We start from the raw sequence: 11,161 nt of genomic DNA, 5'->3' as shown, positions 1-11,161 counted from the left end.
CCGTGGTGCTTGATTGGCCCGGGTTTCAGGATTATGGTTCAGCTGCATGCTTATATGCAGAAAGTGACATCTCTCAATTGGACAGATGTCGGATCGATCGCGTTTTTTATGAGCTCATAAGCAGTCGCAAACACTCCTTGAACTTCGTCTGGGAGCTGGGATGCTCATTTTCGCGCGCTCTGCGACCGACATAATTGGTAATTGAAATCTCACATATCCGATAAGCTAACCGAGCATAGCCTAGAAAATGGGAGAATTTTCCAGCTTCCATGGCACTGTTGTTAGCCCACGATCCAGGAATTAGCGAATGCCGCGATTCAAATCGAATCGGTCGGTGAGTACGTTAATTTTATCGACGAATCGCCCAAACACGTTCGAGAGCGCGGGCCTAAATTCTTCGCATTTTAGAGGGTCATTTGATGCACCTGGAACATGCGCGTCGTGAGATAGTTGGTTGCCAATGTGCCAATCGCATCAGGCAGTAGTATTCAGATTGAGTGAATTTGGCGCAACTGGGGATGGAATTCTGCTATTCGGAAAGACAATTTTTCCGAATGAATTTTCAACAATGCAAACAAACATTTGATAAAACAATAGTTATTTATAGTTTTTAACTAGATTTTTTAGCATGAGTCGTTCTTTTATTTATTTATTTATTTATTTATTTATTTATTTATTAAAGTCAAACTATGTAGACTACAATACTTAAAACTACTTAATACTAATGTAAGCTATTGTTTTGTTGTTCTATGAAGTTGTTTTTGAATGCCTTTTTTAATTGTGTTTTGTTCATCGCTACGTCTAAAATTTCACTTTGTAAATTGTATTTGTACATCATTTGATTAATAGGTTGATGTTTTGCATAGTCTTCGTCGTAAAGTTTAATGTAGAACAAATGTTTATTTCTCAATGGACGGGAGGGTGCGTAAAAATTTAGTTTTGAAAGTAATTCAGGACTGTCTATTCTTTGTGTAACAACATCATTTACAAATGCAATTTGGGAAAATTCTCTGCGTTTACTGAGAGGTTCTATATCAATAAGCTTACAACGAGATTCATACGATGGAAGAGGAAAAGTGGTCCAATTGATTTTATGTAGCGCATATAGCAAAAATTGTTTTTGAACTGATTCGAGACGTTGCTCGTGAATATTTGAATAAGGATTCCATATGATGCTACAATACTCCAATATCGAACGAACATAGGATATATAAAGTGATTTTATGGTGTATGGGTCTTGAAAGTGTTTGCTGAAACGTTTTACAAATCCTAGCATGCAATTTGCTTTATTGATGATATTGTTCTGATGTTCTACAAACGTGAGTTTTGAATCCAGTATGACGCCGAGATCCCTTACAATTTTGCATTTTTGTACTGGTTGATTGCCTAATTTTGTTTCAATGATAGGGTAACTTTGCTTTCTGCTAAATGATATACAGTTGCATTTTTTAACATTCAATTGAAGTAAACTTTTGTTGCACCATTCAAAGAAAACATTGATTTCGTTTTGAAATGTTTCAGCATCTTCGGTTGTTTTTATTTTCAGAAATAGTTTAATATCGTCGGCGTATATTAGGTATTCAATCCGTTTTAGAATAAAGGAAATGTCGTTAACGAACAGTATGAAAAGGAGAGGTCCTAAATGAGACCCCTGAGGCACACCAGAGGTCACAGCTACAGATTTGGATAATTCGTTTTGGAAACGAACGATTTGTGTTCGATCAGTTAAATATGATTGTAACCAGGAGAGAAGATTTGGATGAAAGCCAATTTTTTTTAATTTGAAGATTAAAAGGGGTATGTCAATGCGATCAAAGGCTTTGCTAAAGTCGGTATAAATAGCCTCAACATGAAAGCCTTTGCTCATAGAATCGATAACGTATGTAACGAATTCGAGAAATTTGATGCTGTAGAGCGTCCTTTGAAGAAACCATGTTGTTTGCTCGTTATAATATTTTTTACTTGTTGATAAATTTTTTCATTTATTATTGATTCAAAGAGTTTTGGGATGCAAGACAAAATAGCTATTCCTCTATAATTTCGGACATCTGATTTTTTTCCGGACTTGAAAATTGGAATTAAAAAAGATTTTTTCCAAAATTTGGGTACTTTACTATAATTTAATGACATATTAAAAAGAATCAGAAGAGGCTCTGTCATTTCGGCCGCCAAGTTTTTAAGGAAACATGGGGGAAGTCCATCAGGCCCTGCTCCTTTGGAAGCATCAAGTTTTCTAAGTCCTTCGGAAACATTATTGTAATCAATTTCATTGACCTGAATGTCACAAGCTAAATCTGTAATGACTGAAAAGTATTCCCTATCTCGGTCAGCCTCAGTGAAAGAAGTATACACTTCTTGAAAAAAAGTTGCAAATAAGTTAGAAATTTCCAGTGGATTATTTCCAATGCTCCCGTCAAGTGTCAATTGAGTAGGAAAGTTTGAATTTTTCATCTGCGTTTTAGTATAGCCAAAGAACGCTTTTGGGTTTTGCTTTATTTCTTTTTCAATTTTCTGATTGTATTTTTCAAAAGAACTTTTTATACATGAATTAAGCTGGTTGCATAAATTTATATAATTTTGATGATTTGTAACACTTCTATCACTTCTGTAGACTTTATGAGCTTTTTGCTTCCTATTTTGTAAGTTTTTCAAATCTTTGTTATACCAGACAGGGTGTTTAGAGCTGTAGGACCGTCTTTTAAATTTTGAAGGAACATGACTGTTTATGAGATTAATCATTATGTTATAAAAGGTTTCTACTGTTGTATCAACATTTCCTTCATTCTTCAATACACTTGACCACTCTGACCAGCCGCGAGGTATTGCACAGTTATGGATAAAGAGCGAGTATTCTATCGCTTTGTGAAATGTTTCGTTTTTCCATAGTGGATCAGTCGATTCGTTTACGCAAAAGTCTTCTGTACAGTTAGTAAAAAGTAGATCAAGATAATTATTGTTACTATTTTTAACATGATTCACTTGGTTTAAGCCTAAAATAGAAGATTTGCCGAAGATTAATTGTAACGTTTCGTTCTCGCCTACGACTGAAAGTAAAATTGCTTCATTGTCATCATCCAAGATAAAGTCAGCGTTGCGTTGATTGAAATCGCCATAAATGTGTAATTTTGCTTCTGGTTGTTCAGCTAATGCATTTTCAAGAATTTGGAAGAATAACTCAAAATAATGTGAAGTGGCATATTCAGGTGGAAAGTACACGGAAGCAAAAATGTGCATTTCCTTTGCCAATAATGTTTTTACAAAGATAGAATCAAATTCAGTATACATATGTTTGCGTTGAAATTTCTTCTGAGGGAAAAATAGAATCCGAAGCTACAAGAACGCCGCCACCTGACTTTTTTTTATGCCACTAGGCTTGCTGAGTTGGATGATCACGACGAGTGATTAAAAAATCGAGTTTTGTATCGAGTTGCATACACAATTTTGTACAATACCTACTGCACCCCTTCAGAATCATGTTTTCAAACCTGAAGAAATAGATTTTATTCAATTTCGTGTTGAAAGTGTACATTTCGATACTGAAAACAGTATCAAAAAGTGCTACTTTTCAGAACTGAATTCAGTGTCGAAAAGTACATTCCACGAACTACTTGATCAAACTTTAAGTCGTTGGCAGCCATTGGCATGTTGTTATTTTTGTAGGTTAATGAATAAAATTTCTAAGGAATTTTACGGATTTGCATAAACTTGTGTAAAAACTCGATTTATTCTGAACTTGACGCTATTGTCCAACTCGGCTAGCCTCGTTATTATTGAAATCGGTTAACATTTGCGGCCAAAGGAACCCGAACAAAAAAACTGTGCCCTAACAGTTACTATAATAGTTATTCAATTATTTGGAATAGCGTTTAAAAAATTGTAGAAAACGGTAACTGACATAGTAAAAACCATTCCACTAATTGTGAATTCCAAAACGACGGTCTGCTGAATAAGGCGTTAAGTTATGTAACTGTTTAGAACTTTTAGAACAATTGTATGGAAAAACTGTTCTGCAAACTTATCAGAATTGAGTCTGAGTCTCAAAATAAGCTTGCGTCAGAATTCTTGTCTGAATATTGTCAGAAACCTTGTCTGAAATATTGTCAGAAATTAATTCGGAAGAAATCTTGTCAGAAATCAAATCTGAATTCAAACCGCCTGAAAAATTGTCAGATATTACGCCTGTGTCAGAAACAACGTGTCAGTTTAAGAACTTGACCGAAGGTACAAGTCCGAATTTGTCAAAAATTTGAAGCCTCTGTCAGCAGATTTTGATTCTGTCATGGACAAAACTGGTCTAAGGGTGTCAGGTTACAAAAAAGTGTTGCAATGTCGAGAAATACGCTGAAGGCTTTGCAAAAACGTGAGCGGCAGTTAGGGGCCGTCCATAAATGATGTAACGCGTTAGGGGGGGAGAGGGGGTTCCGATTTTTGTGACAATTTGTGACATGGGGGGAGGGGGGGTAAGCTTGAACGTGACATCACATATTGTTACAAAAAAAAAGGCAAAACAATAACAAATAATTTTAGCCTAAATTCAATAAAACTGTACTACGTAAACTTTATGAGCATAAGAAACTTAAATTATGGCAAAACGTGAACAGAAATGCTTGGCTATTCTAAAAGGCTTGTTAAAAGCTGGAACCTTTTTTTTTCAATTCATTGAATAGAACTGATGAATTTAAAATAAAGATACATTTTTAATCAAATTTCTAAAGAGTTCAAAATTTTATCCTAGGGGGGGGGGGCGGTTATGAAAACGTGACGTAATACAAAAAGGGGGGGGGGGTGACAGAAGTTGTGACAATATGTGACAAGGGGGGGAGAGAGGGTCTATTTTTTCCAAATTTTGCGTGACATCATTTATGGACGGCCCCTTAACTATATGTGATTTATGAAGGTACTGATAGATTCATCCAAACCTATCAGAATAATGGTGATCGGTGCCAATTAGCTCAAGATTGCAAATGATTGATACCGTGTACACAGTGAATTTTTCGAAATACGTTGCTGGATGAAGCGCACGAGATAGAGCAGAAAGATACTGACGGCGAAGTCAAAGGGGTGTCAATTCGAGGTGATCTCCTTAGACTTCAAGGCGATAAGGATGCCTTAAGGATAAACACAACCAGCAACAGCAAGAGTCATCTGCGTCAGGGAATACGTCCAGAGTATAGCTGCCCGAGATTCGTTTGCCGTCCTTCAGCGGAAAAATGAAAGCGTAACCCACACTACGTTTAGAGATTCTTTTCGTAGTCTCATTCACGATAACGAGTATTTGACGATAATTGACAAGTTTACGTACCTCCGTTCCTCTCTGCAGGGTGATGCACTGAAGGAAATAAACAATATCGAGCTGCTAGAGGCAAACTCCGGCGTCAACTGGAAAATGTTAGAGGTCCGCTACGAAAATAAAAGTTAAATGTCAAAACTCGTCTCAATACTCTCTTTGGCCTCGAACCGCTTGAAAGAGAAAGCTACGACGGTCTGAACTTTCTCATCAGCGAGTTTGAGGAGAATCTGATGATGTTGCAGAAAATCGGTGAGTCAACGGAGTTTTGGAGTACAATACTGGTCTACATGTTATGCGCTAGACTAGATTCTGCAACATTGCGCCAATGGGAGACGCATTACGGGTCTAAGGAGGTTCCAACGTACGAAAAGCTGCTACTGTTCTTGCAAGGTCACGTTCAGTTCTCCAATCAATCACCTCTGCAAGAAATCCACCATCCGAAGGATGTCAGACAAGATCAACAGTTCGCAGTACAACCATCCGGATTCACGGATGGTTTCGGAACGGATTTACGTTGTACCGAAACATGGCACACACGGTTTCACTGCCTGAGATTCCTTCGATTGATGATATCAGAACGTGTTGAAGCCGCCAATCGAAGTAGAATCTGTTGAAATTGTCTACAGCCTGGACATTTTGCGACGAACTGCACATGAAGCAGTTGTCGATTATGTCAACAACAACATCACACTATGTTGCATGCTACGCGATCCTCCGTTTCAAATCCGTGGAATCTGAGATTCAGTCAACAGTCAATTGCACAACCCTCTTATCAAGATAGCAACCATATTATTCCACAGCAAGCTTATCAACAGCAAAGACAACAAACCATGCCAATAGTTACGGAAACATACACTCAATCACAAAATGCAACACACATTTCACCAAATACAACCACACAATTCGATTCGCCAACGCCAAGTACAAACCTTAACAACGTCACACTATCTGTTCAGTCTACTTCGAAAATTCTACTCCCTATCTCTCCTGTTAAGTCTACTTCGAATATTCTACTCCCTATCTCTCCTGTTAAGATAATGGACCGTTACGATAACGCTCAGATTGCTAGAGCCTTGTTAGATTCTTGCTCGCAACACTGCCTTATGTCCCAAGACTGCGGGAAAGCTTGAGTTCAAAGAAGCTCCTACATATTTGTCAGCTAAGGGTGGTGGGTCGACGCAGTTGTTTAAAAGAAACTATGCGCTTCTTCGTGTTACCAAACCTTACACTACAACAACCTTCGACATCGGTTAATCCTTCGTTCATGTCGTTTGCCAATTCCGCTTTGCTAGCTGATCCGTACTTCTACGAATCAAAGCAAATCGATGTCATCATTGGTATCGAGTATTACATGGATTTGTTGAAGGATGAATGAAATAGAGTCGCGAAGAATGGTCCCTCGCTTCAGAACTCAGTTTTTGGTTGGATTGTGTCAGGTAAAATGGTCGAATCTCATCAAAACGGTTTCTCACACTATGATATGTTCTACAAGCAATTATACAAATAGCTTATACGGTTCTAGAACCTGCAAACATGTCGGGTTACGAACGCAAACTCTATTGAAGAGTCTATGAGCGAAAAGATTTTCCAAGAACCCGTAGTCAAAAATGAACAGAACGCTTAGTCAGTACCTTATCCAAGAAAGAGTCAGTTTTATGTCAGAGGTTCTTTGTCGAATGTGTTGAAATTTCTTTTTTAAGTCAATATTCGAGACAAACTAATAAATCGTTAGAGCTCTCCCCAACCTGTGAATCAAACATATTAGTTGAGAGTTAGTCTGTAGCGAATGGATTTAGCTTCAGGTTCGCGAAACAGGACGAATCACAAAAAACAATGAATTTGGTATTGCCTGGATCATCTTAAATCTGGATGTACCCTGGATGTCTGGGTTGTCCACAGGGAGATGTACTATCACCTCTTTTGTGGAACCTAGTTGCAGACGGCTTGTTGAGAAAACTCAATGACCGTGGAATACCAACCTATGGATTCGCAGATGATTATCTTCTGCTGGTAAGAGGTTTGTGCATAAGCACATTATTTGATATAATGCAACAAGCTCTGCGCTCTGTTGAACGATGGTGTTCTCATGTAGAACTTTCAGTTAATCCTTTAAAAACTAATATTGTTTTATTTACTAAAAAACGTATCACCCGCAGGGTGCGCCCTCTGCTGTTTTATGGTTCCGAAATCATCGTGTCTAATCAAGTTAAGTATTTGGGTGTCATTCTTGACTCCAAATTAAACTGGTCTGATCACATCGAATTCAGAATCAAAAAAGCATGCATGGCCTTCGGACAATGCCGACGTGCAATCGGAAAAAACTGGGGACTCAAACCTAAACATATTCACTGGATTTATTCCACAATAGTAAGACCAATTCTGGCCTATGGGTGTCTAGTGTGGTGGCAGAAAGGAGAAGTTGCAACAGTTCGGACTAAACTAAATCACCTTCAAAGAATGTGTCTTTTGGGGATGTCCGGATCGTTCACTACAACTCCTACTGCAGCACTAGAGGCTCTGTTTTCTATCAAACCTCTACACTTGTTCCTAAAACAGGAAGCCTTTTCATGTGCTTTTCGTCTACAGGCAGTTGGTCTCTGGCTGTCAGGAAATATCGAAAGATCATCGAGTCATACAAATGTGTGGCCTGAATTAGTTAGATTAAACAAGTTATTACTTAGCTGGCTAGAAGGACCAGCTACAACTGCCCTCGAATTCCTGGTCAAGCCACGGGAATTCTGGTGAGGGTGGGCTCACATGCGGCCTCTTTTGCTTGGCTAAGCTAGAGCAGAGGTTTCGGAGAACCTCGGGTCGGCTTCTCGCAATGATGCACCGGTCGGTAGTTCGGAAGGAAACACAAACACGCTAACTAAATTTTCATTTCCTGTTTATTATAACTTACGTGTGTCTTGTGTAGGTGTGTAGTGTGTTGCTGCTGCTGCTGGTGGGCCGGCCGGCTGGTGCTACGATGCTTGTACGATGGAGAATCTTTGCTGGGTGGGTCAACAGTGCGAAAAGATTTTCCAAGAACCCGTAGTCAAAAATGAACAGAACGCTTAGTCAGTACCTTATCCAAGAAAGAGTCAGTTTTATGTCAGAGGTTCTTTGTCGAATGTGTTGAAATTTCTTTTTTAAGTCAATATTCGAGACAAACTAATAAATCGTTAGAGCTCTCCCCAACCTGTGAATCAAACATATTAGTTGAGAGTTAGTCTGTAGCGAATGGATTTAGCTTCAGGTTCGCGAAACAGGACGTCGCGACACAGTGTTGATTGGCAGGGGAGGTTAGATTGTCCTCGTGGTGGAGCCAACCTTCGGCGTGGTTGCCCTGGATGGTACACGCAGGTGTAAAACACCGCGTGCTCCTCAACAGAGCCTCGAGCCCGGAGGGACACGTTCGAACTTTCACTAACCCGTTTGAAGGGGTCGGACGTGCCCTCTAGGACCGGATGTTGACGACGATGTTGTTGTATTTGGGTGGCTGTTGTGGCTGGGCGTGTGGGGGACCAACTTTTGTCCACTTCTCTCGATGCCCGCCGGACTTGTTATTCGAGTCCGTGCGCAGGCTCTTCAACGGAGAAACGGAAGCAGATCTTCGCTCACTGGCCCGTTTGGCTTGGACAAACTGGAGCTTTGTCGAGTCAAATATACTGACCGAAATTGCTGGGTGGAATCTCTTGGCCAAAACTACTGGATCGAATCCGCTGGGTCAAATCTCTTGACTAAAATTACTGGGTCCTGGTGGATTGAATATGGGATTAGGATGGGGTTTATAGCTATCACACTTTGAACTCACTTGATTCGCTCTTTCACAAGTGGCTAGATAATTTAGTTCTTTCCGCGTTGTTATCGTATTTCGACACTAATAACTTGGCCGTGCACGTTTAACTTGGCCACTATGGTCACTTTGTAGCGATGTGAACCGTGTGCTGGTCGAAGGCGGAAAGACTTAGCGAACTTTAGTAAGTGATTAGCTAACCCATCTCAACCCACATTTCCGTTTCATTTTCCACCTGACGTTTTCCCATTGCTCTTTTGCTTCTCATCGGGCAAGTGTTTTGTGTTGTGTCATAAGTGTTTGCATGCGCTAGCTTCTGTTTTGAATTTGGAGTGATCGTTATTTTTAATCTCCTAATTATATTTATTTCTCGCGTGAGCTTTCATTACGTCGAATGAAACAAAATTTGAAAAACTGAGATATTCACTAAAAAAGCTTCATTATAACATTATCTACCTATGTGATTGATAAAACAAACAATTTGACCCCTTTTTATATATAAAATTTAAGACTTTCAAAATGACGAATGAAACAAAACCTTGATTGCCAATTTCTATGTTGCTTACGTCCCTTCTTCCAAACGGCGAATATGCAGAGGAAGAAAAACCTAGCACATTCGCTATGGATTCCATGAGCAAACAAGTGTATACAGGTAGAGGTTATCAGAATATCAACCTGGCAATGAATATTATTTCAGATTCTTGTTTTCAAGCGTTCTTAAATCGATACTCAAGTAGGCTTCCGAACGCTGTAAAATAATGCAACGGAAAAGAAACCGAACAGCAGCAGTAGCAGCAAACCTAACAAACAACTAACAGCAGCAGGCTGATCGGCAGCAGCCTTCTGCTGTTAGTCACCCAATCACCCGATTCTCACTTTTATTACGCATTCACTAATAAATTTACCCCTACACTCGACAACTCAACAAGTTAACATTCACTATGCCGAGAAAATTGAAAATTTACCGGTAATTGCCTCAGAAACATTTGGGCGTAAGTTCAAGTTGAACGAATCAAAGGACGAATGAGACAAATTTCCCCTCCAGCTGATCGGCAACAGAAAACTGATCAGCAGCAGCGAGCTGGTTTGACCGATGGCGCACTCAATTCACACATTTCATTATGCATTTACTAACCAATTTACCGCTACGCTAGATATTTAACTTATTAAACAACCACTACGCCGAGAAAATTGAAAATTTCCCATAGTATTTGCATCAGAAACATTTGGGCGTAAGTGCAAGTTGAACGAATCAAATGACGAAAGAAAAGAGACGAATGAAACAAATTTCTCCTCCAATCGACGAATGTGTTCAGACGTATGAACGATTTATGTTTGAATATGTCGTATGTTCCTATATGATTAAAAAATAGCTCTAAAAATTGCAAAAAAAATAAAATCATAATGTGAAATATCTGACACAATTAGTTTCCATGAATATTGCGTATTTTTTGAAGGGTTATCGGCGAAGGAATAAAAATAGGATTTGAAAAACACTCTTCAAATTTCAGAAGCGTGTTTCTCGGTTCAGTGTTTCTGTTTCATTCGACTTAATGAAAGCTCACGCGAGATATATATAAAATTGAAAACTTCCAAAATGACGAATGAAACAAAACCTTGATTGCCAATTTCAATGTTGCTTACGTCCCTTCTTCCAAACGGCGAATGTGCAGAGGAAGAAAAACCTAGCACATTCGCTATGGATTCAATGAGCAAACAAGTGTATACAGGTAGAGGTTTTCAGAATATCAACCTGGCAATGAATATTATTTCAGATTCTTCTTTTCAAGTGTTCTTAAATCGATACTCAAGCAGGCTTCCGAACGCTGTAAAATAATGCAGCAAGGAAAAGAAACCGAACAGCAGCAGTAGCAGCAAACCTAACAACTAACTGCATCAGGCTGAGCGGCAGCAGCCTGCTGCTGTTAGTCACCCAATCACCCGATTCACACTTTCATTACGCATTCACTAATAAATTTACCGCTGCACTCGACAACTCAATAAGTTAACATTCACTATGCCGAGAAAATTGAAAATTTACCGGTAATTGCCTCAGAAACATTTGGGCGTAAGTGCAAGTTGAACGAATCAAA

The sequence above is a fragment of the Uranotaenia lowii genome, chromosome 2 (assembly GCF_029784155.1).
Source record: "Uranotaenia lowii strain MFRU-FL chromosome 2, ASM2978415v1, whole genome shotgun sequence".
NCBI classification, from domain to species: domain Eukaryota; kingdom Metazoa; phylum Arthropoda; class Insecta; order Diptera; family Culicidae; genus Uranotaenia; species Uranotaenia lowii.
Note: the sequence above shows the minus strand (reverse complement) of the source record.